Source organism: Palaemon carinicauda, chromosome 22, assembly GCF_036898095.1.
Source record: "Palaemon carinicauda isolate YSFRI2023 chromosome 22, ASM3689809v2, whole genome shotgun sequence".
NCBI lineage: Eukaryota > Metazoa > Arthropoda > Malacostraca > Decapoda > Palaemonidae > Palaemon > Palaemon carinicauda.
In genome coordinates this window covers 117,538,316-117,565,815 of record NC_090746.1, presented here as the reverse complement: position 1 = coordinate 117,565,815, position 27,500 = coordinate 117,538,316, and positions in this window count along the sequence as shown.

The following is a 27,500-nucleotide window of genomic DNA, read 5'->3' as shown; positions in this document are numbered from 1 at the left end:
TTATCTATTCAAGTAATAGTCAATATTCTATTCAAACCTTCGCATTTATAAAAGTCCCTCATTGATAGTCAAATATTTATTAAACCAATTAATATTATTATCAATAACAGAACTTTATCTTATCAAACAATATTCTATTCAAACTTTCCCATTTATAAAAGTCCCTCATTGATAGTCAAATATTTATCAAACCAATTAATATTATTATCAATAACAGAACTTTATCTTATCAAACATTATTCTATTCATACTTTCACATTTATAAAAGTCCCTCATTGATAGTCAAATATTTATTAAACCAAATAATATCATCAATAACAGAACTTTATCTAATCAAACAATAATTTCAGGAAAATGGAGATGACAAAAAAAAAAAAAAAAAAAAAAAAAAACATATCAAAATTGTCCTAATTATTACAAGGGTCTTAGTTCGTAATAGAAGAAAATATGAGCATTTAATGGCTACTTGACGACTAGGTTGGTTCTGTCTCTTAAATATTCCACGCTGATCTTTACATCTACCTTGTATGTCTATAGATGATATGAAACAATAGTATGGTAATACAAATAATCATACAGTAAGTTTTGAATTCTCTCTCTCTCTCTCTCTCTCTCTCTCTCTCTCTCTCTCTCTCTCTCTCTCTCTCTCTCTCTCTATATATATATATATATATATATATATATATATATATATATATATATATATATATATATATATATACACACACAAATATATACATACATATATATATATATGAATATATATATATATATATATATATATATATATATATAAACACACACACAAACCTACACATTTCCCTTTCTGAGTGGGGATACCTTAACGTGGTGAAAAGGTTTACGCATCGCCATGACCAGCAAACTGTACTAGTCAGGGCCACACATACTAGGTTGGTTTGCTGTGAACAATCAAACGAAAATCTCTCTCCATCATCAATCAGCAGTTACCTAGCTCCACAAGGCACTAAAAGAGTTGGAAGACCCAGGCTTCCATGGCTGAGGACTATGAAGCGTGAAGTAGATGATGAATGGAGAAGTATTCAAATAAAAGCTCAAGATAGAGACGACTGGCGAAATCAAACCGAGGCCCTTTGCGTCAATAGGCGTAGTAGGAGATGATAATGATAGCTTCCATAATTATTCACATACCTTAACGCAAATCAAGGTAAGATTAAATCCATAGGAATGAGAGCAATGATGATAAATGGTCCTGTTTATGTGCGAGATTGATAACATTTGACTGAATAGAGTTCCTGTCTTTCGTTTTTTGTTGTATACAAAGCTTTCATATCTGAAACTTAAATAACTATAGTCCATTTCTTTTAGCGAGTCATATTTGCACCGACTCGCAACGGTGCCCTTTTAGCTCGGAAAAGTTTCCTGGTCGCTGATTGGTTAGAATTATCTTGTCCAACCAATCAGCGATCAGGAAACTTTTCCGAGCTAAAAGGGCACCACTGCGAGTCGGTGCAAATATGACTCGCTAAAAGAAATGGACTATAAGTGTGTATGTTTGCAAACTCACCCAGTTTTTTTTATATTGCTGGATAAACTTATATTTGACAATAATACAATATCACTAATTCTGATACGTTTTATAATCAGCACAACAATAAAATGATGGGTAGATCATGCTGATCAATGAGAATAATCACCTTAACACTGAACAGGTAAGAAATCAATTAGGTTAGGACTCTGGTTCCTTTAATTCAATAAGTATCACGAATCGATCATTTTAGAATCAAACTACTACTACTACTACTACTACTACTACTACTACTACTACTACTACTACTACTACTGCTGCTGCTGCTAAGCTACAACCCTAGGTGGAAAAGCAGAATATTATAAACCAAAGAGCTCCAACAGGGCACATAGGCCAGTTAGGAAAGGAAACAAACAGAACAGTGTGCCTGTGCGTACCCTCAAACAAGAGAAGTCTAAGCGTGTACCCTCAAACAAGAGAAGTCTAATGCTCGATCGTGGAAGACCATGATACAAAGGCTATGACACTACCCAATGAGTCTCCTAAGCAATGAAAGTTAGTTCATGAAGATTTGGAAAACAAAGACGCATCTTGGTATAAGTAATCTGATGAGAAACTGGATAAACTCGGTGAGGTTGTGGGGCTGACGCGGTCTGTACCTTACCTGAAACACTATTATTATTATTATTATTATTATTATTATTATCATTATTATTATTATTATTATTATTATTGCTAGCTACACTGCAACCCTAGTTGGAGAAGCATGATGCTATATAACCAAGGGCTCCAACCGGGAAAAAATAGCCCAGTGAGGAAAGGAAACAAAGAAATAAACCAACTACAAAAACTATTATTATTATTATTATTATTATCATTATTATTGCTAGCTAAGCTACAACCCTAGTTGGAGAAGCATGATGCTATATGACCAAGGGCTCCAAACGGGAAAAAATAGCCCAGTGAGGAAAGGAAACAAAGAAATAAACCAACTACAAGAGTAGTAATACCAATCAAAATAAAATATTTCAAGGTCATAACAACATCAAATTAGATCTATCATATATAAACTAAAAAACTTCATAAAAAGAAGAGAAAGAGAAACAAGATAGAAATAGCATGCCTGAAATACAGAACGTAAATATAAACACAATGTTCATTTCGTGTTCTTTGTCTGTCGTGTTTGACAAAATACGCTGGTCTATAGTCCATTTCTTTTAGCGAGTCATATTTGCACCGACTCGCAACGGTGCCCTTTTAGCTCGGAAAAGTTTCCTGGTCGTTGATTGGTTAGAATTATCTTGTCCAACCAATCAGCGATCAGGAAACTTTTCCGAGCTAAAAGGGCACCCCTGCGAGTCGCTGCAAATATGACTCGCTAAAAGAAATGGACTATAGCATAATCATTCAAGCGTCATCGAAAACCAGGTGGTTTCATACGTTATCTAATCTTCCATCTTCTATAGCGGAGAGTAGACGAAAAATGTTCATTACCCAGCATGACGAATTCTAAACTTCCGGTGGTCAAGCTTACCTTAAGGCAGTCTCTAACCACCAACGTTTATGTTGTTTCAAATTGAATCAACGTACATCAGAATTATAGACTCTTTTTAACAGTAAACTATTAATGTTTATGAATGGTATTCTGATTGTATGTTTTGAAAATTACAATAAATCCCAACAAGTACCTTTTTCATGAAAAAGTAACATTATATGTTCTCTATAAAACCTTGCATGAATAGTTCCACTGTTTTAATTTATTAACAGCATCATTCTTTTTTAATCTCGACGAATTGAAAACCATTTACAATTACCTGTAACGGTGTGTACATAATAGAAGCATATTATGGTGTCTGTCTTTTCACAAGGAAAATTAAGAATAAAGGAAAACGACGAATAATCACACTTTGTTCAATAATTTGAGTATCTTTATGAAGCTTAAGAAGAGATTGAAATCTCTATATTTAAAACTGTAATTTTATCATTCTGACAAATAGAAGATTGAAATCTCTATACATAAAACTGTAATTTTATCATTCTGACAAATAGAAGATTGAAATCTCTATATTTAAAACTGTAATTTTATCATTCTGATAAATAGAAGATTGAAATCTCTATATTTAAAACTGTAATTTTATCAATCTGACAAATAGAAGTCCAGAGGGCAGTTAGACCAAACGAGAAAAGTAAAACAAAATCCTATCCTACGTCCTAATGAGGAAAGAGGAAATACGAGTCTGCAAAGGTCCCGAAAGCCAGAAAAAAGGATGGAACTGAAGTCTTCAGGACAAACCACATCATTTCTCATGATATACTTTGTTTCATCCACATAAAAATGCCCCCCCCCCCCCTGCTCTTCCAGAAGGATGAGATTATTTGCTACAAATCCACTAGAAATTGTTAAATATCCTCTACAATGTTTACAATACTCCAAGAAGGATAAAACACTCGTTACACTAGAAGTAGAAATTTCTGCATATCCTGTACAACTTTTACAATACAGTATTTCCAAAAGACTAAATTCACTGGCTGCACCACCACTTGAATCGGCTCTAAAACCTCTTAAGATTAGATCAGATTTATGAATTTGGGCCCTATGACCCAGCACTGGGGCCTGGAAGGTCATTCGGAACCGATGAGTAACTCGGGGAAAACCCAGCCGTTGAAATATGAAGTAAAAACAAAAGATTTTGGACAGCAAGATGGAAGAAAGGAAGAAGGAACTCCCCTCATGGGCCTGAGGAAAGTGGAAATACGAGTCTGTAAAGGTCCCGAAAGCCAAAAAAAAGGATGGAACTAAAGTCCTCAGGACAAAACACATCATTCCTCATGATATACTTTGTTTCATCCACATAAAAATGCCCCCCCCCCCCTGCTCTTCCAGACGGATGAAATTATTTGCTACAAATCCACTAGAAATTGTTAAATATCCTCTACATTGTTTACAATACTCCAAGAAGGCTAAAACACTCGTTACACTAGAATTAGAAATTTCTGCATATCCTGTACAACTTTTACAATACAGTATTTCCAAAAGACTAAATTCACTGGCTGCACCACCACTTGAATCGGCTCTAAAAACCTCTTAAGATATATCAGAAGGTCATTCTGAATCGATGAGTAACTCGAGGAAAACCCAGCCGTTGAAATATGAAGTAAAAATAACGAAATTTTCACCACAGATAGGTCTTAGGTCAAAGACGACTCCATCACCTTTTGGAGATGATGCGGTTCAAGATCCGGTTTCTAGATGTGGACTTGCATTTTTTATTCATTCATTTATTTGTTTAGATGAAGGAAAGGAAGAAGGCACTCCCCTCAGGGGCCTGGGCTTAACCCTTTTACCCCCGGGCTCTTTGGAAATTTCCAACCCTTAACCCCCAGGGGGTTATTTTTTTCCCAGAACATTTTGCAGTATATATTTTTTAAATTACTCTAACAACCTTAATTTTTGTCATAGAGAGGTCAGGTTGGTGTCATTCTCTTGGAAAATGCCTGAATATTTTCAAAAAATTATCAAAAATATGAAAAAAAAAATTTCTTATAGCATTTTTTTGCAAGGACGTACCGGTACGTCCATGGGGGTAACTACCAAACACGAGTAACAAGGGAAATTAGAACAATGAAGACGACGAAAATAACAATGGGAATGAGATACGCAAGAAGTTCTTCATCTAAAGACGTACTACTTCATTACTCTCAAAAAAAAAGTCTCTTGTTATGGCAGTAATTGAATCAACAGAGAATGCAAGTAATAAAGTGTCCCAAATCAACTAAGAATACAAGCAAGGGTGTTCCGGGGAGATGTTTATTCTTTTAATCCAAACACCTTTCTCTCCTTACAAAACTTGCAGTAGGAAATTCGCTTTCAACGCTGCGAGAAAGTCTATTTACTTAGAATGTGGAATTGAACTTATTAGAATGAAAGTAAATTTCAGCTTACTCGAAGCAAATAAAAACGGCCATCTCGTATATAAAAACTTCGTAGACTGGCTCTCAATTAATTATGATATCCAATGGCAGATAATTTAATATTCTATTTAATATGCTCTTAGAACGTATAGAATTCCATTCAGTGTCTAGGAAAGTTCTCTCAATTCATAATTAAGTCAACATATATAATCAAGAAGCAGATTCCTCACTTAGAGGAAAAGGGTACATGAGATGAGGAAGCATTTTGGCAGCTTCATTTACTTAGACTCTAGATTAGTTAATTAGTCACTCAAATATGTGGTACTAGAACCAGAAAATGTCGTGTCAGGAAATATTCATTATCCTACAGTTATAATGTACTTCAAAATAGTGCTTCGTTCGAATAGATAATTGATAAGGGTCTTAGGGAACTACAAAACCAAAATGTTTATTTACTCCCTGGAAGTTTCATTCCTATCTCTTCTAATATCAACACAAACGTTTTGACGTGGTCCTGATTAAAAAAAAAAAAAAAAAAAAAAAAAAGGTATATACAAAAATAAAAAACAGTATCGTCATCAATGAGGTTAGAGAGATTGAACAGTGCCTGAAGTTTCTCTCTCTTAATATTCAATATCCAAATATTAAAATTATGACGACAATCAACCTTCCTTATCTATTTCCCACAAAAAAAAAAAAAGCTAACTGATATAAAGATATTCCGAAAAAGAATCTCAACTTTTATCAATAAACGAGAGACTGCATTTACATTATATATTTGAAAAGTATAAACAGCTAGCGGCTTTTACTTATATTCTTACTGAATACATACATACTTTATCTTTGAACTCCCTCTCCCCCTCAAACTGTGGCAATAAAATAAAATTTCATATTTGTTTCCCACACAAACTACCAGCGGTGGACATTCAGAAATTTTTCCCTTCAAGAAAAAAAAAGTAAAAAGTAAAAAGTAAAAAGTAAAAAGTAAAAAGTAAAAAGTAAAAAGTAAAAAGTAAAAAGTAAAAAGTAAAAAGAAGAAGAAGAAGAAGAAGAAGAAGAAGGAGAAGAAGAAGAAGAAGAAGAAGAAGAAGAAGAAGAAGAAGAAGAAGAAGTTTCTGAATAAAATAAAATTTCATATTTGTTTCCCACACAAACTACCAGCGGTAGCCATTCAGAAACTTTTCCCTTCAAGAAAAAAGAAGAAGAAAAAGTAAAAAGAAGAAGAAGAAGAAGAAGAAGAAGAAGGAGAAGAAGAAGAAGAAGAAGAAGTAGTTTCTGAATAAAATAAAATTTCATATTTGTTTCCCACACAAACTACCAGCGGTAGCCATTCAGAAACTTTACCCTTAAAAAAAAAAAAAAAAAAAAAAAAAGAAAAAAAAAAAAAAAAAGAAGAAGAAGAAGAAGAAGAAGAAGAAGAAGAAGAAGAAGAAGAAGAAGAAGAAGAAGAAAGAAGTTTCTGATTATAAACGACAACCCATGTTCCCCAATTTGGAGCTCTCGGTAAAACCCAGCATTATGACTGTCCCAGCGACGACAATTTTCCTCAAGGGTCATGTCGGTCACCCCGTATACTGCTAATCTCCCCGATGAAGACGCCCGTTAAGTTCACCGAAAGGGGATACGTGACCCCCAATAGTCTTTCTTATTCCAGAGGTTTTGTGTATCTTTCCCTATAATGTGAAGATAAAAATAGGTAAATTACGTAAAAATTACTTATAATGTGAAGATAAAAATAGGTAAATTACGTAAAAATTACTTATAATGTGAAGATAAAAATAGGTAAATTACGTAAAAATTACTTATAATGTGAAGATAAAAATAGGTAAATTACGTAAAAATTACTTATAATGTGGAGATAAGAATAGGTAAATTACGTAAAAATTACTTATAATGTGGAGATAAGAATAGGTAAATTACGTAAAAATTACTTATAATGTGAAGATAAAAATAGGTAAATTACGTAAAAATTACTTATGATGTGAAGATAAAAATAGGTAAATTACGTAAAAATTACTTATAATGAAGATAAAAATAGGTAAATTACGTAAAAATTACTTATAATGTGAAGATAAAAGTAGGTAAATTACGTAAAAATTACTTATAATGTGAAGATAAAAATAGGTAAATTACGTAAAAATTACTTATAATGTGAAGATAAAAGTAGGTAAATTACGTAAAAATTACTTATAATGTGAAGATAAAAATAGGTAAATTACGTAAAAATTACTTATAATGTGAAGATAAAAGTAGGTAAATTACGTAAAAATTACTTATAATGTGAAGATAAAAATAGGTAAATTACTAAAAAATTACTTATAATGTGAAGATAAAAATAGGTAAATTACGTAAAAATTACTTATAATGTGAAGATAAAAATAGGTAAATTACGTAAAAATTACTAATAATGTGAAGATAAAAATAGGCAAATTACGTAAAAATTACTGATGGGGGAATATTTTGCGTATGGAACAATATGTGAATGATATGTATTCACGATTACACACAATTATGTGATTCATAAGAAAAATTACAATGTAAAAATTACTGATGGGGGAATATTTCCGTTAAGTTCACCGAAAGGGGATACGTGACGGGGGGGGGGGGGGGGGTTAATAGTCTTTCTTATTCCAGAGGTTTTGTGTATCTTTCGCTATAATGTGAATATAAAAATAGGTAAATTACGTAAAAATAGTCTTTCTTTTTTCCAGAGGTTTTGTGTATCTTTTCGCTATAATGTGAATATAAAAATAGGTAAATTACGTAAAAATAGTCTTTCTTTTTCCAGAGGTTTTGTGTATCTTTCGCTATAATGTGAATATAAAAATAGGTAAATTACGTAAAAATAGTCTTTCTTTTTTCCAGAGGTTTTGTGTATCTTTTCGCTATAATGTGAATATAAAAATAGGTAAATTACGTAAAAATAGTCTTTCTTTTTCCAGAGGTTTTGTGTATCTTTTCGCTATAATGTGAATATAAAAATAGGTAAATTACGTAAAAATAGTCTTTCTTTTTCCAGAGGTTTTGTGTATCTTTCGCTATAATGTGAATATAAAAATAGGTAAATTACGTAAAAATAGTCTTTCTTTTTCCAGAGGTTTTGTGTATCTTTTCGCTATGTGAATATAAAAATAGGTAAATTACGTAAAAATAGTCTTTCTTTTTTCCAGAGGTTTTGTGTATCTTTTCGCTATAATGTGAATATAAAAATAGGTAAATTACGTAAAAATAGTCTTTCTTTTTCCAGAGGTTTTGTGTATCTTTTCGCTATAATGTGAATATAAAAATAGGTAAATTACGTAAAAATAGTCTTTCTTTTTCCAGAGGTTTTGTGTATCTTTTCGCTATAATGTGAATATAAAAATAGGTAAATTACGTAAAAATAGTCTTTCTTTTTCCAGAGGTTTTGTGGATCTTTCGCTATAATGTGAATATAAAAATAGGTAAATTACGTAAAAATAGTCTTTCTTTTTTCAGAGGTTTTGTGGATCTTTCGCTATAATGTGAATATAAAAATAGGTAAATTACGTAAAAATAGTCTTTCTTTTTTCCAGAGGTTTTGTGTATCTTTTCGCTATAATGTGAATATAAAAATAGGTAAATTACGTAAAAATAGTCTTTCTTTTTTCCAGAGGTTTTGTGTATCTTTTCGCTATAATGTGAATATAAAAATAGGTAAATTACGTAAAAATAGTCTTTCTTTTTTCCAGAGGTTTTGTGTATCTTTTCGCTATAATGTGAATATAAAAATAGGTAAATTACGTAAAAATAGTCTTTCTTTTTTCCAGAGGTTTTGTGTATCTTTTCGCTGTAATGTGAATATAAAAATAGGTAAATTACGTAAAAATAGTCTTTCTTTTTCCAGAGGTTTTGTGTATCTTTTCGCTATGTGAATATAAAAATAGGTAAATTACGTAAAAATAGTCTTTCTTTTTTCCAGAGGTTTTGTGTATCTTTTCGCTATAATGTGAATATAAAAATAGGTAAATTACGTAAAAATAGTCTCTCTTTTTCCAGAGGTTTTGTGTATCTTTTCGCTATAATGTGAATATAAAAATAGGTAAATTACGTAAAAATAGTCTTTCTTTTTTCCAGAGGTTTTGTGTATCTTTTCGCTATGTGAATATAAAAATAGGTAAATTACGTAAAAATAGTCTTTCTTTTTCCAGAGGTTTTGTGTATCTTTTCGCTATAATGGGATTTAAAAATAGGTAAATTACGTAAAAATAGTCTCTCTTTTTCCCAGAGGTTTTGTGTATCTTTTCGCTATAATGTGAATATAAAAATAGGTAAATTACGTAAAAATAGTCTTTCTTTTTTCCAGAGGTTTTGTGTATCTTTTCGCTATAATGTGAATATAAAAATAGGTAAATTACGTAAAAATAGTCTTTCTTTTTCCAGAGGTTTTGTGTATCTTTTCGCTATAATGGGATTTAAAAATAGGTAAATTACGTAAAAATAGTCTCTCTTTTTCCCAGAGGTTTTGTGTATCTTTTCGCTATAATGTGAATATAAAAAATAGGTAAATTACGTAAAAATTACTTATAATGTGAAGATAAAAATAGGTAAATTACGTAAAAATTACTTATAATGTGAAGATAAAAATAGGAAAATTACGTAAAAATTACTTATAATGTGAAGATAAAAATAGGTAAATTACGTAAAAATTACTTATAATGTGAAGATAAAAATAGGTAAATTACGTAAAAATTACTTATAATGTGAAGATAAAAATAGGTAAATTACGTAAAAATTACTTATAATGTGAAGATAAAAATAGGTAAATTACGTAAAAATTACTGATGGGGGAATATTTTGCGTATGGAACAGTATGTTAATGATATGTATTCACGATTACACACAATTATGTGATTCATAAGAAAAATTACATTGTAGACATTACTGATGGGGAAATATTTCTCGCAAGGAACAAAATGTGAATGATACCTAATGACGAGTACACAAAATAATTGATTTATAAGAAAAATTACATTGTAGACATTACTGATGGGGAAATATTTTGCGTATAATGCAATATGTGAATGATATGTAATCATAATTAAACACAATTATGTGATTCATAAGAAATATTACAATGTAGAAATTACTGATGGGGAAATATTTCTCGCAAGGAACAATATGTGAAGAATACCTAATTACGAGTACACAAAATAATTGATTTATAAGAAAAATTACATTGTAGACATTACTGATGGGGAAATATTTTGCGTATAATGCAATATGTGAATGATATGTAATCATAATTAAACACAATTATGTGATTCATAAGAAATATTACAATGTAGAAATTACTGATGGGGAAATATTTCTCGCAAGGAACAATATGTGAAGAATACCTAATGACAAGTACAAAAAATAATTGATTTATTAGAAAAGTTACATTGTAGACATTACTGATGGGGAAATATTTTGCGTATAATGCAATATGTGAATGATATGTAATCATAATTAAACACAATTATGTGATTCATAAGAAATATTACAATGTAGAAATTACTGATGGGGAAATATTTCTCGCAAGGAACAATATGTGAAGAATACCTAATGACGAGTACACAAAATAATTGATTTATAAGAAAAATTACATTGTAGACATTACTGATGGGGAAATATTTTGCGTATAATACAATATGTGAATGATATGTAATTATGATTAAACGCAATTATGTGATTTATAAGAAAAATTATACTGTAGACATTACTGGTGGGGAAATATTTTGCGTATGGAACAATATGTTAATGATATGTATTCACGATTACACACAATTATGTGATTATTAAGAAATATTACAATGTAGAAATTACTGATGGGGAAATATTTCTCGCAAGGAACAATATGTGAAGAATACCTAATGACGAGTACACAAAATAATTGATTTATAAGAAAAATTACATTGTAGACATTACTGATGGGGAAATATTTTGCGTATAATACAATATGTGAATGATATGTAATTATGATTAAACGCAATTATGTGATTTATAAGAAAAATTATACTGTAGAAATCACCGATGGGGGAATATTTTGCGTATGGAACAATATGTGAATTATATGTAATCACTATTAAACACAATTATGTGATTTATAAGAAAAATTACAGTGTAAAAATTACTGATGGGGAAATATTTTACATATGGAACAAGCAACTACGATTACATAAAATATGTTCAAAGGTTCAAAACCCTCTCAGGAATGGCATAGGCAAGGGACAGTGACATTGCCCTGTCAATCAGGACAATACCCTACAGACTAAGCATACATACATATGATCAACGCCCAAAAACCCTTCCCTACCAAAGCTAGGACCATGGAAGGCCAGGCAATGGCTGCTGATGACTCAGCAGGTAGACCTATAGACTCCCATAAACCCCCATCCTTAGCTCACAAGGATGGTGAAGTTACAGCGACCAAAGGAACTAACGAGTTTGAACGGGAATCGAATCCGAGTATTGCGATCAGCAGTCAGGGACGTTACCACAAGGCCACCACAACCATTGATTCATAAGAAAAAATTACAATAAAGAAATTACTGATGGGGTAATTTTTTCCCGTATAGAACTACATGTGAACGACACCTAACTACGAGTACATGCAATTTGTGATTTTTATGAAAAACTGCAAATTTGTTTTTGGAATGAATGACATTAAACCTATATAAATATTCGAGTGATTTTAGTAGCACGATCTAATTCATAAGTAAATCGTACAATATAGAAATATACGAAACAAATAATAAAATATAAATAAGAATAAGATAAATATCAATGCTAAATAAACCAGTTAAAGATAAACTACATTGTTAAAAAATAAAACTTAATTCTAATCAGACTATCTCAGTAAAAATATACTATTCTCAGCCGTATTTCAGTACAATACATGCGACCGTAATTTTTCCCTACTTTGTTATTATCATTTAAGAGTTGGTGACCGTAATATCACTCCTTTACGACAATATATCCGTTTTTAAAACGGTGAATGCCTAGCATCATTTATTCCAGGATTTTTACCGCTTTTAATGCAAATTTTTAACAGTGTATGAAACGAGACTGCTCAGGCCAAATTGCATTTACATCAAGTTTGAAGTTCTGAAAATTTACTTCTTCCACTTCTTGACAGGGAAAGATCAAGCTACAACCTGATCACGGCAGAAGCAAGAGCTGGTATAATATTCCAAACACGGCAGAGAGTACATACATATACCAAGGCACTTCCCCCAATTTTGGGGGGTAGCCGACATCAACAAAGAAACAAAAACAAAAAGGGGACCTCTACTCTCTACGTTCCTCCCAGACTAACAAGGGACTCGACCGAGTTCAGCTGGTACTGCTAGGGTACCACAGCCCACCCTCCCACATTATCCACCACAGATGAAGCTTCATAATGCTGAATCCCCTACTACTGCTACCTCCGCGGTCATCTAAGGCATCGGAGGCAGCAGCAGGGCCTACCGGAAATGCGGCAGAGAGTTAAAAGAAGTAAAACATTTCTTCAGGCTACAGAGATCCCTGAAATCTTGAAACTTCGTCCAAGTATACCAAGAGAGGAAACAGACCGAATGTAGTTCACAAAAGCCAAAGACTTGCAGGAAAAAATAATTGCATTGGACTTCTAATCTTTCCCAAAGGATAATAAAGGATAATCTATATATATGACATATCTCTTTTGGCATTACTTTTTTTTAGAATGATTTATTGTTAATTTGTTCTCTTCAGTTATTTATTTCCTTATTTCCTTTCCTCACTGGGCTATTTTTCCCTATTGGAGCCCCTGGGCTTATAGCATCTTGCTTTTCCAATTAGGGTTGTAGCTTGGATAGTAATAATAATAATAATAATAATAATAATAATAATAATAATAATAATATTAACAATTACATAATTTACCCTATAAAAAAGTCCACTTTCGACTATCATAGTTTAATAATATTTCATAAAAATCCATTATATTCATTTCTTTCTTTAGTTGCAAAAAATGGCTCATTGAGAAAGTCGTTCAAGTTTTTCGGTGATCAATCTATCCTGAAGAAAACTTTTAAATCTTTCATTTTACCTTGTTTCGAGTTTGTTCTCTTATCTGGTCTAAGGTTTCTAACTCTCCTCATAATTTGTTGGATAATAAATTGCGTTTTATTAAATTTACTAATCTTGATTTAGATAATAATCTCTGCCACCATCGTTTTGTTAGTTCTTTACGCATGTACCTTAACATTTTCCATAATTCTAATCATCTGTTTCATTCACACACACACACACAGATATATATATATATATATATATATATATATATATATATGTGTGTGTGTATATATATATACTGTATATACATATATATGTGTATATATACATATATATATTTACATATACATATACACACACACACACACACACATATATATATATATATATATATATATATATATATATATATATATATGTGTGTGTGTGTGTGTGTGTGAATATTATTCATCAAGTGTCATCTTTCGTGATTTCTACTGACAGACACACACACAGATATATATATATATATATATATATATATATATATATATATATATATATATATAATTCAAGTACTTCTCATATCTACTAAGCAATTTAATATCTGACTTACATTGAAATATTATCAAAATAATGGAGACCATACGAAGTTCCAAAAAATACCAGAATTTAATCATTAGTTTTTCATAAAATTAATTTTCCGTATAAATGATGACACCCGCATTTTGTTCATAGTTTCTCTACACACACACAAAAATAAAAGGCAAGAAAAGTACTAAGAAGGTGAACTGGAAATACCATCAAGGAGCAGAGAAGTGCATGGACGGACTAACATTACCGAATTAAATAGATCATTGTTAATTACAATTATATCCGTTCCGAGTACACTATTGTTTTACAGCAATAGTGGTGGCATAACCTAGAGGATGTCTGCTTTGCACTTCCAAGATTGTATAGTTTCAAATGATTTCAAAAAGACAACTACTAATTACAGTAGGTTTTCCTTGAATCGTAAACCAGATATCTATAATAAATAGATAAAAGATATCATCTACATTACCTTGCCAAACAATGAATTCAAGTTCACCTTAAACTAAGAAATTTTAAAACTGTTATTCCTCTAAAGAAGATTCAAGTTCACCTTAAACTAAGAAATTTTAAAACTGTTATTCCTCTAAAGAAGCAGGATTCTCAGTTCCACTTTAGATCACCTAAGAATACAAGCAAGCCATCGCCAAAACATTCAATATACCTAGTGTGTTTCTTCAAGCCTTTAAAATCGACCAATTAGGAGATAATTTCGGAATCATTAAAAAATCTATTTCCTCTTATCTCGAAGTCCAAACAGACAAATTCCTTTGTACAGAATAAATCCAATTCAAATATTCGGTATTTGTCTTAAAATATATTTTGTATCGTAAAATGACCATCATTAAATAGCACAGCATAATACACACCTGACATGACCTTTTTGTTTGTTTATTATGTTCAACCAACAGACACTGTCTTGTAAAACACCAAGACTCGTAAAATTAAAAGATTGATCGGCCGTGATTAATAGGTTATAGACTTTCTATTGTTTATATATGACATATCTGTTTTTTACGTTGTTAATAGTTTATATAGGACATATCTGTTTTGATGCTGTTACTGTTTTTAGAATGATATATTGTTAATTTATTCTCATCATTAATTTATTTCCTTATTTCCTTTCCTCACTGGGCTATTTTTCCCTGTTGGAGCCCTTGGGCTTATAGCATCTTGTTTTTCCAACTAGGGTTGTAGCTTGGCTAGTAATAATAATAATAATAATAATAATAATAATAATAATAATAACAGGAGGACTTACAAGCAGACGTAACACCACTTCAGCTTAAGTATTATTGCAAACATTACATATCAACTTGTATTCAACATTCGCCAATTCAAATTTCAACTTTGTGGCTTCCACAACCTAACCTACCCAATTCATGAATCTCTGATCGTGCATCATTGATATCGCCCTTCATCGTGCGCATTGAAAATCTTGCAACTACTGCTATCAGTCTTTGCCGAAACACGTTGAGGATATCAGATCGAACTTCTTACCTGAATGGGCTATCTAAAACGTCTATGTCTTTAAACTGGAGAGCAAACACAAGAAACAAATCACCGAAATGTAAAAGCAAAGAACAACATCGAAATTTTAAAAAAATGCTGATGATAAATATCGTATGTCCTAAAATTCACAAACCATAGAGCTTTCTACATTAATACGCAATTTGGTGGTTTAGAATAAAGTGTGTGTGTGTGTGTGTGTGTGTGTGTGTGTGTGTTTATATATATATATATATATATATATATATATATATATATATATGTATATATATATATGTATATATATATATATATATATATATATATATATATATATATATATATAGGTAAACGCTTTGCATTTTAATGTCTGGATTCAGAAAAAAATATTAAAGAATCCATGAAAACTAAGAATCTCTCTCTCTCTCTCTCTCTCTCTCTCTCTCTCTCTCTCTCTCTCTCTCTCTCTCTCTCGCGCGGATAGCCTAAGCCATTTACAATGGTTAAGGGACTATACTGCAAATCCGGAGATTACGATGGATGTCATCCTGCATAGGTGTGTTTGTGAAGAAGGCCGTCAGCTGACGCAATTTAAATTTAAGGACTTGCCTCACCAAGGGATTTAATTATTACTTCACCCAAAGACAATATTAACCACAAATAGTTCAGTCTAGAAATTAATATTGAACAAGTAAATAAATATTAGATAAATAAATAGAATATACACAGGTGTGATTCTTAAACAAGCGTAAGCAGAAGTGCTCCATTGTCCGAATGCAATATGAAAAAACTTTCCTTTCCCAAGTGTAGTCAGCTAATGAAATTCAAGAACTCCTAAGATAAACAACCTTAGAAAACTGAGTCCCTGATGCTGTAAATAAGATCTGAAAGCGTATCTAATCTTCTATAAATTGTATCAGCTGGAAAATGCAATTCTAATTCACTAGGTTCTAGTTGGACAAAGCCTTTATGTTGGAGATTAATTTTATGCAAGAATCGTAAGCAAACGCAATGCATTTCTTAGTTGTCTAGTCACATCTATACATGAATTATTTTAGAATAGTCAGAGAAGATAAAATGTTTAAATAGAAACAAACAACAAATTGACAAATACCAGCATAAAGTAGGAGGTAAAGTCTTCATATATATAAATTATATTCAATTTAAAGATTTCAGACTAAACTAATGTAATTTTCTAGAATATTTTTTATTCGGTTTAATTATTCTCATAAAGGAATATATTAATATAAAAGACCCGATAATAAGATTTGTAACATCAACGTATTAATGACTGCCATCAATTTACCTCAGTTATCATGCCTTAGATGACCGCGGAGGTAGCAGCAATAGGGGATTCAGCATTATGAAGCTTCATCTGTGGTGGATAACGGGGGAGGGTGGGCTGTGGCACCCTAGCAGTACCAGCTGAACTCGGTTGAGTTCCTTGTTAGGCTGGGAACGTAAAGAGTAGAGGTCCCCTTTTTTGTTTTTGTTTCATTTGTTGATGTCGGCTACCCCCCAAAATTGGGGGAAGTGCCTTGGTATATGTATGTATGTATCAACAATATTTTTTTGGTCGATTACCTTTACCGATCCAAGACGCTTAATCATCATCATTGGTATTATTTCAGTAATTTCCTGACAGTAATTAAAGGTTTAAAGGCCGCTCATGAATGGCAGAGGCAAAGGGGAGAGACATTATCCTATCAAGCAGTACAATACCATAGAGACTCACTGTATATACATATGATCAGTGCCCAAGCCTTCTCTCCACCCAAGCTAGGACCAAGGAAGGCCAAGCAATGACTGCTGATGACTCAGCAGATAGACCTCAAGGCTTCCCCCCTCCCCCCCCTCAAATCCCACATCCTTAGCTCACGAGGATGGTAAGGTTGCAGTGACCTAATTAACTAACGAGTTTGAGCGGGACTCGAACCCTAGTCTAGCGTTCACCAGTCAGGGATATAACACATCGGCCACCACAACCCTTAATCAGGCTATGAGATCTCTCACCTGTAGAATATTTGCTTCCTGAAGAACTCAGGTGTGTTCACTGATGCCTTCTAACCTCACAAATTACCAGATTATTTATTTGGTAATTTATGTGGACTGGGGTCGCAACACGATCCTACAAAAATTCTGTTACCCTATTGACCATATATAAAACTTTCAATATTATTATTATTATTATTATTATTATCATTATTATTATTACTTGCTAAGCTAAAACCCTAGTTGGAAAAACAAGATGCTATAACCTCATGGGCTCCAACAGAGAAAATAGCCCAATGAGGAAAGGAAACAAGGAAAAATAAAATATATTAAGAACAGTAACAACATTAAAATAAATATTTCCTATATAAACTATAAAAACTTCAACAAAACAAGAGGATGAGAAATACGACAGAATAGTGTGCCCGAGTGTACCCTCAAGCAAGAGAACTCTAACCCAACACAGTGGAAGGCCATGGTACAGAGGCTATGGGCGTGTGTATCTTTTCTTATTCTCGAAATCATATTGTCGTCTCAAACGTGATATTTGGGAGATATTGTTAACTTGAACTTTATTTAAAGAGATATTAGTACCTTTACGGCTTTGATGAGAAACTTCAGTAGGGCTTCCAATGGTGTTATTCATTCCCAAGGAAAATGTTGTAATAATAAGTAATTTGAAGAGTTAACAGAAATATTCAACCAAAACCTATTCTCACTATTCACTGTATCTTTCATCTAAATATAAAACTCCATCCTCCCATTCTTGAAATAGATAATCAGAAGTAGATATATTTACAGACGTTAATTTTATTTCAAAGCTAAGTTTACTTTTTGTGTATGAAACATAAATGACTTTCGTAATGGATGCAGCTATCATTCATGCAATATTACCTAGATAATTGATGTCACGGTTCTACCCGCTTATTTTCATTTCGGACTATTCACGCATCACTATATTACCTTGCTATCTAAAAAAAATAGCTGAAAACACCGTGACAAATAAACTTTCTCACAAAGGTTCTTCGATTAATTTCGAACAGTATCGACCCTTAACTGTCACCTTCGCTATCATTATAGATCCATTGATCTAATAAAATATGACCTAATCAATACTTATGACACCGTGAAAGTACACTCCAGTAGAAGTAAATCCTACCAAGGTCATCGAAATTCAACTTCCAACGTTAAAAGTAAGGAAAGGTTTTTTTTTTTTTTTTTTTTTTTGGGGGGGGGGGGGTATTTAGAGAGGGTTCAAGACTTCCTAGCCCCCCCCCCCCCACCCCCCTCCCCCCCATTCATCAGCAACGCTGAAAGGTTTCTAGAGCAAATAAATGTTTGCTTTGATCTTATTTACAGCATCAGGGACTCAGTTTTCTAAGGTTGTTTATCTTAGGAGTTCTTGAATTTCATTAGCTGACTACTCTTGGGAGAGGAAAGTTTTTTTTATGTTGCATTCGGACAATGGAAGTACTTCTGCTTACGCCTGTTTAAGAATCACACCTGTGTATATTCTATTTATTTATTTATTTTATATCTATTTACTTGTTCAATATTAATTTCTAGTCCTCTTAGAGAGAGAGAATTTACTTGTTCAATATTAATTTCTAGTCCTCTTAGAGAGAGAGAATTTACTTGTTCAATATTAATTTCTAGTCCTCTTAGAGAGAGAGAGAGAGAGAGAGAGAGAGAGAGAGAGAGAGAGAGAGAGAGAGACTTGATATAATCTAATTTTTTGGAGAGAAAGAACTTTCAAGTTTCCTTGTACTACTTTTATTGATGTTATGAAAACAAGTTTGGAGAAATAAAGATAAAGTCCAGAAAATCTTATTTTCTTATATGATTTCCTTTAGTGATACGCAGATGCTTGAGATAAGTAACTTACTTTTGCTTATAGCATGGATACAGATTACAATAATAATGCTTGTGTTACAAGGGAAAAGAATAACACATTAAAAGCACTAGGTTGTAAATAACTTTGATGTATTGCAACGGAAAAAACAGAAAATTTAGGCAACGTAATCAGGACGTGTGTATGCATATACACATTTTTTCCCCACGGCTGGTAAAATAAACTAAAAAATATATTGTGAAAAAAATAACAAATGTGGAATCGTTTACCTTAAAATACTTGATACGTGTTTATTTAATATCAAAATGGAAATATAAACCTTTTGGAATCGCCTTGCAGTGCAACATCACAACTAGCTGTGGCCTCTTGAAGCCTCAAGACAAAGAACAAAGGCTCTGGCACTCTCTCTCTCTCAGCATCATGGCACCTCCTCAAGTGCCAAGTGTCATCAGCCTTCGAGTGGTGGCCCACAGATCACAATCGATAGAATGCAAAAAAAAAAAAAAAAAAAAAAAAAAAAAAAAACAGACTATTATTTTCCGAGTGGGCTTGGTGCTTACCGTAGGAGGAAGGCGGCAATGTGCTCCTTCTTCTTCTTCTTATGGGGGGCTGGCCTTGGGTCTGTTCTGGGTCAGCCCCCACTCCTTGGGGCGATGACGTGAAATGTTGGAACCGTAACCCTATTACAGCCACAGTGCCTTCGTCAGCTCAGAAGGCAGCGGCCGCAGCATCCATCGAAACACTCCAAAACTCCGAGGGCAAAGGGCGTGGGCAAGCAGGAGCTTCGAGGAGGAGCTCGTGCTCAGGTGATGGTATTATCGTCATATTGGAACGACTTGAGCACCGAAACACGGAACGTTAGAAAACTGACGAAGAACGTTTGATGAGGTGGAATTAAAATAGAAAAAAAAAAAAGACAAAAAATTTAAAACTCTTCCCAGCCTTTAAAATAGCATGTGGATGAGAACAGAAAAAGGTAGAATATTAAAATAAAATATGTTTGAAAAAACAAGTAGAAAGATAGACAAGTTCAAACATGAACAGGAAAATTATTAGATTGCCTACAACAAATAGTTATTTTGATCTACTGCCAAATGTATTATGCATAGACATCTAAATGCTGACTAACGAATACATAAATAAACAATACGTAACAAAGGTTTCACAATACTTATAAGCTGGTAAAAAAGAAAAGGATGAAAATAAAGCATAGTTAAACAGTCAAGGCACGAGTTTCAAATATATATAATAAAAACACTAAAACTAAAAAATTTGGAATGTTCACGACTGAAAAAATAAAGGTATGAGCTATCTAAATAGGATTAAAATTAAATGCATTTCGAATAAAGGTTTATGGAACGCCAGGCTATTTGACAATACTGCAGCGAGGGGGAGAGATAATCAAGTTATCCATTGACGACCGCGTCCATCGATGAAGGCGAAGTCATCGTATGAGGTGACATAGATATAAACAAGTGACAAATATCCTTCCTTCTGCCTGACTCGCATCTTAATAACATCCTTCGAGAAGAGGGGGGGGGGGACGACAAATCCTTTCCTCCAATTTCCTTTCCTTCTTCCTCTTTTCTATCCTGCTTTTCTTTTATTTCTCTATTTTCACATCCACTTATTATTATCATTTCTAGATTTACCCACCGAGTTTGATTTCCTTTTCATGGGGCTTTTGGAATTTGGGTTTTTAGATCAATCACAGAAGCAGACAAACGGCAACCACAACACTGCCACTACGACGTGATGCGAGATCATCCATTTGGCGGGTCAGCCGAGGTCAACCACATTTGGGTCATTAACACAGGCCCATTGCCCTTCAACGCAGACTTTTTCTCCCAAGTCTACAATTTGGGCTGCAATCGGTTTCTAGCACCCCTTAGAATATCCACCGTCCACCATCGCTACCAAAACCAATAGGTCACCAATACGGTCCTCAGGGTGTCCGAAGGTCATTTCCATCAAGACCACCTTTCAGGGGAGGGTTGGATCATTGCCCCTGGAAGCGCGACCTGCAGCTTGCCCAAGCGTGTACTGACAGCGTGGTGGTGGCGGCTTTTGGTCCTCCGTAGAGGCGGAGGAAGGTGTGGAGGATGTGTGGAGGAGGAGGTGGTGGGTGTGGCCAGGTACATCCGGGCTCCTAAAGTTGGGCGGGGCTAACGTTTGTGGGAACTATCTCGCAATAAGACCTTTCGTCGATGAGCCTTTACTTCCCGACAACGGACCGACTCGCCCCCAAAAAACGAAGGACCCGTTCATCCTCCGTAGGACAATCCGTAGGACAATCCTTCGGGAATATGCACAGCATTACGTAAAAGGTCCGATTTACCTCCTCCCATCTCGATCTATTCAGACGTATTTGCCTCTCATCAGACCAACCTTGGGACATACACGGGGCTGCTCAAGTTATTTTTTCCCTCTGCCCTGGTACTGGTTATACGTAGGATCTCTCTCTCTCTCTCTCTCTCTCTCTCTCTCTCTCTCTCTCTCTCTCTCTCATTTATCTATCTATTTATATCAATAAATATATACACACATACATACTCATTATATAAAATTCTTCTATATTGATCTATGTATGTATGTATGTATTTCTGCATGTATGTATGTATGTATTTCTGCATGTATGTATGTATGTATCTTTATATATATATATATATATATATATATATATTTATATATATATATATACATACATATATATATATATATATATATACTGACATCAATATAAGCCTAAATATATGCCGCTATATAAGTACATTCACGTTGTGTCTATTGAAGACGTCTTCCATCAATAATTCTCTCACTCAAATCTACGTGACTTTCCATGCCACCCAGCATCCAATGTTTTACCAAGTAATTAAGCATCCTTATTGAAACGAACAATTTAAGAATATATCGCAAATGAGGCTGATATGCGACGCATGTGAAATACGAGCCACATTCTTGTTAAATGGAATATAACTCATAAGAACAGAGGGAATTTTCGTAAAATTCGTCTTGATATATATAGATACATTTTTGAAGTCTTGATAACTTAATAGTTTTAAAGGGGTATGGACAGTAAGAAACTAGGTTTAAGTAAAAAAAAAAAAATATATATATACATATATATATATATATATATGAAGGGGCCAGCGTTCGATCCCAAGTATGAGGTAGAAATTTATTTCTATTTGAACACGATGTTGTGTTGATATTTATCCATATATATATACATATATAATATATATATATATATATATATATACATATATATAAATATACTGTATATATATATATATATATATATAGTATATATATATATATATATACAGCATATCTATAGATATAATAAAAAACGTTATATATATATATATATATACAGCATATCTATAGATATAATAAAAACGTTATATATATATATATATATATATACATATATATATATATATATACAGCATATCTATAGATGTAATAAAAAACGTTATATATATATATATATATATACAGCATATCTATAGATATAATAAAAAACGTTATATATATATAAATATATATATATATATATATATATATACATATATATATATATATATATATAGGCCTATATATAGAGTATATCTATAGATATAATAAAAAAACGTCAGTTGTAAAACAAAGCAATCGATATATCACGAGACAAGAGTTGAATGAATGTTAAAAGGCAATTTTATTCGGTGTGAATAAAATGTTTTGTTGCTGCAGTTCCGTTCGGTAGGTTAAAAAAAATTTTTTTTGGGAAGTCAAACAATGAAATGTATTCCAACAATATTTTCAGGTTGACGAATTTGAGATACTCCTCTACATGAAAATGAATTTATAGATTTGTGACGGGACGAGAGCAAGGTTGTGACTCAAAGGCAGAAAACAATCACCTGAGTAAGTTTATTATAGAACACTCTCCTTTATATACAAAACCTCAAGGCAACAGGCATTTTCATGTTCACAAGACAGACAATGTTACTGAGGAAAACCGGAGACATGATTATTCAGGTTCTTTTAAGTGCGAGGGAAGAGCGCACATTCAAGCATAATATATACAAAATAATTTATGTACGATCGTGTGACACACGGTTGGTACAGATTTTGGCTACAAAGCCAAACGCTGGAACCTGTGGGACCATTCATTGTCCAAGTTACACTATGATGTAAAAGTCAGAATTGGGTTAGACAGCAACACGGAGGAAGGAATCAAGAAGAGAGGTAAAGTCGAAGGATATGAAGTAAGTGCTGCAAGGGGCCAAAGGAATATGCAAAGACCCTTAAGTAATTCCTACAGGGCACTGTGTGAGGAACACTGACAGCAGTACCACTTCCAGGAGGAAAACGGAATGTGACTTAAATATTCATTAAGTGTACTTTCATTCAATTCCAAACCACTCCGCATACCAGACAAAACAGAAAATCTTTTAGATGAAAAAAAAAAACTATGAGATCTACGTTCCATTTGTAAAAAATTAGGGTTGTGGTGGCCGATGAGGTAACGTCCCTGACTGGTGAACGCCAGACTGGGGCTCGAGTCCCGCTTCAACTCGTTAGTTCCTTTAGTCCCTGCAACCTCACCATCCTTGTGAGCTAAGGATCCTATAGGTCTATCTGCTGAGCCATCAACACCCATTACCTGGCTCCCCCTGGTTCCAGCTTGGATGAAGACGGGGCTTGAGCGTTGATCATATGGTATATACGGTCAGTCTCTAGGGCATTGTCCTGCTTCATAGGATAATGTCACTGTCCCTTGTCTGCCATTCATGAGTGGCCTTTAAACCTTTAATGCTCTCTGGTCAAGTCTTATTTTAATCTATAAGTTCTCTGGTCAAGTCTTAATTTAATCTATAGTTGAATAATTAATATATGTTTTAAAATAGATTTTAAGCTGGATAAAAAATAAATAAATAATGAACAATAAAAGCCGAATTAAATAAATATGTTGAAGATAATCCAGTAGTGTCTTATACAGCCTAAGTGGCAAAAAATTATAATACACTGCGTGAGCATTCTCTTTGCAACATTTATACTAATTTGTTGTACCAATTTCAGTAAAAGCAGACTAAGTCAAAACGCTAAAACGAAAATATCACCAAAATTCACTAAAACATCTTGGTTAATAAAAGCTTACTGAACGAAAATATATTGTTTATGAAATCAAAGGCGAGCCCTTATCTTTAATTCATTCTGTGTACCTGGCCCTCCGTTTAGCTCAAACAGAAAACTGTTGTTCCTAAACTTTTTAGGTTTTGTAGCGCAAACAATACTGAAAAAGCTGGACGGCTATACAGAATAAAAGCAAAATATTCAGTCTTTTTAATTTCATGTACCTCACAAATCCGATAGTATGAATGTACGGAATTTTCTTACTTTCAAAATTCAAGATGATTAAGATTGTTTTAAATATATGGCGGCCTCATTCGTATATTAATTTAATGAAAAAATACTTAAAAGTAAACTGACAAGTTAAAATAATTCAGAGAGAGAGAGAGAGAGAGAGAGAGAGAGAGAGAGAGAGAGAGAGAGAGATATTTAAACAGCTAAATTCATATGAACATACATTGACGTAATAAATATTTAGATACACTTATTATATTTAAATATATGTATAAATGCACGCGTGCATGTGTGCGTAAAGCTTTCAAATAAATATATAAATATTGTATATACGTATACAAATATCATAATGTATAAAATATTTATGCACATATAACTGTACTATGCATACATATATCTATGGGTGTATATATATATATATATATATATATACACACATATATATACATACATATATATATATACATATATACATACATATATATGTGTATATATATTATATGTATACAGACACAGACACACGCACCACACACACACACATATCATATATATATATATATGTATACAGATACACAAACACACGCACACACATGCACACACACACCACATATATATATATATATATATAGAGAGAGAGAGAGAGAGAGAGAGAGAGAGAGTATATACACACGCAAACACACTAACAATCCTATGGCTTAAATTGTTTTACATTATCTTTACTTAAGTTACAGGAGGGAATAAACGAAGATTATAATATCTATATTGTTTTGAAAAAATCTGAAAATATAAAGCAAGACGCAGAGCCCAAACATTGAAGAGAGAATTTGCTAATACCAAAATTATTAAATATTTCATGAAATTTAACTGAAACCCAAAGTATTTAGAACAACACACTACAGTAATATTTTTCGACAAATTGCTGCATGACATAAATATATAAATAAATTAGTCAGTTGTTAATGAAGTAATGAATTATTTCATTAATCTGACTCTTCATATCTCGACAATTTATAAGTCTTCTCACTCTCTCTCTCTCTCTCTCTCTCTCTCTCTCTCATTCATGTTCGTGCTTCCAAAATGGATTTAAACAGCAATGACACAGCATCCTCTCTCTCTCTCTCTCTCTCTCTCTCTCTCTCCTCTCTCATTCATGTCCGTGCTCGCAAAATGGATTTAAACAGCAAGGACACAGCATCCTTCTCTCTCTCTCTCTCTCTCTCTCTCTCTCTCTCTCTCTCATTTATGTTCGTGCTTCCAAATGGATTTAAACAGCAAAGACACAGCATCCTCTCTCTCTCTCTCTCTCTCTCTCTCTCTCTCTCTCATTCATGTCCGTGCTCCCAAAATGGATTTAAACAGCAAAGACACAGTATCCTTTCTCTCTCTCTCTCTCTCTCTCTCTCTCTCATTCATGTTCGTACTTCCAAAATGGATTTAAACAGTAAAGACACAGCATCCTCTCTCTCTCTCTCTCTCTCTCTCTCTCTCTCTCATTCATGTTCGTGTCCGTGCTCCTAAAATGGATCTAAATAGCAAAGACACAGCATCCTCTCTCTCTCTCTCTCTCTCTCTCTCTCTCTCTCTCTCTCTCTCCCCCTCTCTCTCTCTCTCTCATTTATGTTCGTGCTTCCAGAATGGGTTTAAATAGCAAAGACACAGCATCCCCTCTCTCTCTCTCTCTCTCTCTCTCTCTCTCTCTCATTCATGTTCATGCTCGCAAATGGATTTCAACAGCAAAGACACAGCATCCTCTCTCTCTCTCTCTCTCTCTCTCTCTCTCTCTACCCTCCCTCTCTCTCTCTCTCATGTCCGTGCTTCCAAAATGGATTTAAACAGCAAAGACACAGCATCCTCTCTCTCTCTCTCTCTCTCTCTCTCTCTCTCTCTCTCTCTTTTATGTTCGTGCTTTCCAAAATGGATCTAAACAGCCGAGACTAAAATCCATTCAATTCGCCAAGATTTTTTTCATCACCAAAATATCATACGATTGTAAATATAATTGTTTCGGACAATAACCCCATTTTCTTTTATCGTACACTATGCAATGCATTCGTTATCTGGCAGTTAAAGCGAGAAGTAAGTCTCCATTACTCCCGCTTTAATTTATATGTTCCCCTCAAAGGAATTAATTAGGAATTTCTAATCCCACACCAGCTGGAAACACTACCCAACAACTACATTATCCCGGCAACGTTCGAATACGTCACTTGATTTCGAGGATATTGAATTTAGTTTTTGATTGTGCTAATGTCGTTAATACATTTTCCCCCAGTGGTTCAAGATTTCAAAGTGTGTTGAGGAGGGGCATTTTAATCAGTATCATCTAGACTAGACAATATAATAATAATAATAATAATGATAATAATAATAATAATAATAATAATAATTCTAAACCAGCGCCACAACATAAAGGGCAACAACATAACCGTAATAATAATAACAATAATTGAACATGGATATTCTGCTAAAATCTTTATATAAATTATTACTTAAAAAAAAATAATGATAATAATAATAATAATAATACTACTAATAATAATAATTCTAACCAGCGCCACAACATAACCGCAATAATAATAACAATAACTGAACATGGATATTCTGCTAAAATCTTTATATAAATTATTACTTCAAAAAAAAAAAAAAAAAAAAAAAAAAAAAAGCTGCCGTATCTATCCCATTACCAATAAATATAAGCTATAACAAAATATAAATTCTACCATCCTGAAATCTTAACCTTCCCTTGTAATGTGATGTCGCATATTAAGCGAATATCTTTTAATATAT